General features: G+C 35.2%; 1 long non-coding RNA gene across 1 annotated transcript; it reads right to left on the bottom strand.

Moving 5' to 3' along the window:
- Window positions 611-2,700, bottom strand: LOC110433396. Its single transcript, XR_002450813.1, has 4 exons — window positions 2,556-2,700; window positions 2,341-2,391; window positions 2,085-2,184; window positions 611-935 (listed from the first exon to the last, which is right to left on the bottom strand). It is a non-coding gene; the product is annotated as an uncharacterized LOC110433396 (long non-coding RNA).

Below are 3,250 nucleotides of genomic sequence, written 5' to 3' on the forward strand. Positions count from 1 at the left end.
AAAAACTTTTCAAAATTTTCGGTTATATAAAATTTTACAGCATATGTATGAAGTAATAAATATAGACGAAAACAAAAACTAAGCACAGTTTAACTGTAATTTGCGAGACGAATCTTTTGAGCCTAGTTAGTTTATGATTAGATAATATTTGTTAAATACAAACGAAAGTGCTACAATAACCAAAACAAAAAAAATTATGAACTAAACAAGGCCTTATTCAGTTTCGAACCACAAAGATACACTACGTCTGATGGTCCGAGCGAAGATATAGGGGTTGTTTAGCACTGAGTTTATGGAACACCTAAGTTTTTTCATAACTTTATCATTTTATTTCAAATCAAGTGCGTGAAATTAAAATTATTTGGCTAAAAGAATATAAAGTAAAGTTAAAAAATGTGAAACGGAGTAGTCCTAAACACCTTCATAGATTCAGACATGTGACGGTTGAAAAAAAATAATCTGTTTTTACCAGTGAGCTCCAAGAGCTGATCCGCCGGCCTGTAGACGACGTTGGGGAAGCGGACAGCTTGGGAAATCAAAACAAGCACTTTAATTTGTAGCCAACCATCAGATTTACATTCAAAATCAAATAAAAAACACGCAACAAAATTTAGACAATAATAACGATGTTCACTATGGTTTTTAACTCTACCACGTTTACATAGCATGTAATTAACGTGCTTTACATCTTCATTTATGCCCTATATATGTTATACAAGGACTGACGTCTTTTCCAACGGTATCTTGCTCGCTACATCTCCATTAACAATGTCATCATAAACAGTCCTATAAAATGATAATATCCGCCAAATCACCAGAAAACAGGGATTCACGATGAACAAAATTACCGCCCCTGCTGTCCATACCTCGAGGCGTTTCAGAAGTTCGGTGAAGACACCGACGTAGAAAACATACAAGAATGAATACAACAGGTTCTGCAACGAAATAACAAACATAGTTAGTTGTATTGGCTCTAGGACGGAAAATATTTTAATTTTTTTAAAAAACTAAAGAGACATGACAAATAGTCATTTACCGAAGAAAATAGCTTTTCCTTCATTTCAAATTAAAACATTTGGTTCCAGTTATTTTGTAGGTACATGTGTATAGTAAAAGTTATACACATAGAAAAATTTAAACAACTTACAATTTAAAATGATAGCTCTGGCCCATAGTGAGAGAACATACTTATATATGAGTTACATATATGCACAAAACCAGGACATGGCCTTAAAAGCAGTTTTGAGTTAAACTGCAAACACACAAGTAATAGATAATGGAATAGCTCATTGTAGGTTGTTATGGTTTTTTAGATATCTAGTTTCTGTTAGACACTTAGTATGTCTTGATACATAATAAAAATTATGTATCTAGAAAATACAAAATGGTCTATAAATTAGAATGGAGGGAGTATTTAACTTGCAATTATGGGCTAATATGGTGCTTTCATGTCTTAATTAGCTTAACTAAAGGTGGTGCCACATCTTTGATGATTTAAATAAGTATTGTTCTTAAATTATTATAGATTCCACATAAATCAGAGGAAAAAAGGTAGCCTGTTTGCTGGTAAGAAAAGATATGGCTAAAAATATTGTTCGCTGATATATTATGAGAGAAAAACACTATTAACTATTGAAATAATAACAATATCAAAGTTCAAAGCTCAGCTGCGGATCAGATAGACGGGAGAAAGTAAAATAATAACATTAATTTTAGTAGCATAATTCTATAACAAAAAGAAAAGGCTTGCTAGATAAACAGTTTTAACACCATATAGTCTGTGTACTTTTTTTTGTCCTTGTCCTAGATATGTTTTCGTCAAATGTATAAAAATCCCATTATATATTTTTCCTTTAAAGTAGGCCTTTTATTATCGTCAGGAAATAAGTCAATTGCTTTGACAGGATGGGCTGGTCCTGTCTTCTAGTATTTCTGAGAACAAAAAGAAACTAAATCTACTTGCGCGATGCATCACAGTCTAATTAATGATGAAGCAAGAACAAGCATTCATATTCATATACTAGTTTTAAAGACGATCACCGACGAACAAGTGACGTGGACAAGACAGATTTGGAAGTACTTACAATGGCAACGTTGATCACAACGGCCAGTCGACGGTTCTTGACGACGTGGCGAGTTCCCGCCGCGTTTGCCTTCATCGACTCCATATCCCTTGTTGCTTCCCTGTTTACTTTCATGTTTATAAGAGCGTAAACGAGAAGGTATTATAACAGATGTGGGAGACCATGTACTTCTAGGTGATGTATTCCTTCAGTTCTAGATCGGATTCAGATATCCAATTTCTGATTAATGGGGGCAAGAGTTTGTGAGTGAACTTACGAATTGAACAGTGAAGATCTCAGACAACCGAGGGCAAGAAAAAGATTGACTCTGCACGCACATAAAAAAAAGGAGATTAATTATTTGCTCATCCTGGTGGTGCATAATTAAGCCCTACTAGCTTGTGCGTGTGAGGAGGAGGATCTCTATACATGATAGATGTAAGTTCAAGAATTAATCGACACGCGCCCATGCGGAGATTGCCAACTACTTACCAGAAGAAGATCTTGATGGATTAACGATTCCTGCCCCGGAGCTAGCTTAGGTTGCGGGACAAGATTCGGGGGTATATATATGGCCATCGGCGCGAGGAGGTACCGTGTGGCGGATCGGAGCCACGACGACTCCGGACTCCACAGAGATTACGACTTAGGCCTTGTTTAGTTTTAAAAAAATTTATAAAATAGAAATAATATCACTTTCGTTTGTATTTGCCAAATATTATTCAAACATGTACTAACTAGACTCAAAAGATTCGTTTCGTCAATTCCGACCAAACTGTGCAATTAGTTTTTATTTTCGTCTATATTTAATACTTCATGTATGCGTCTAAAGATTTGATGTGACGGGGAATCTGAAAAATTTTGCAAAATTTTCTGGGACCCCAAACACCAAAAATTTTTCAAGATTCCCCGTCACATCGAATCTTGCGGCACATGCATGAAGCATTAAATATAGATAAAAACAAAAACTAATTACACAGTTTACCTGTAAATCGCGAGACGAATCTTTTAAGCCTAATTACTCTATAATTGGACGATGTTTGTCAAATAAAAACGAAAATACTACAATGTCAAAATAAAAAAAAATTCGCATGTAAACCAGGCTTTACTGTAAATACGAAGGACTTTCGTCCAAACCGGCAACTTCGTGCGCCCTCCCGATTCAATCTATGGCTTTGTTTAGTTCC

The sequence above is a fragment of the Sorghum bicolor genome, chromosome 3 (genome assembly GCF_000003195.3).
Source record: "Sorghum bicolor cultivar BTx623 chromosome 3, Sorghum_bicolor_NCBIv3, whole genome shotgun sequence".
NCBI classification, from domain to species: Eukaryota; Viridiplantae; Streptophyta; class Magnoliopsida; order Poales; family Poaceae; genus Sorghum; species Sorghum bicolor.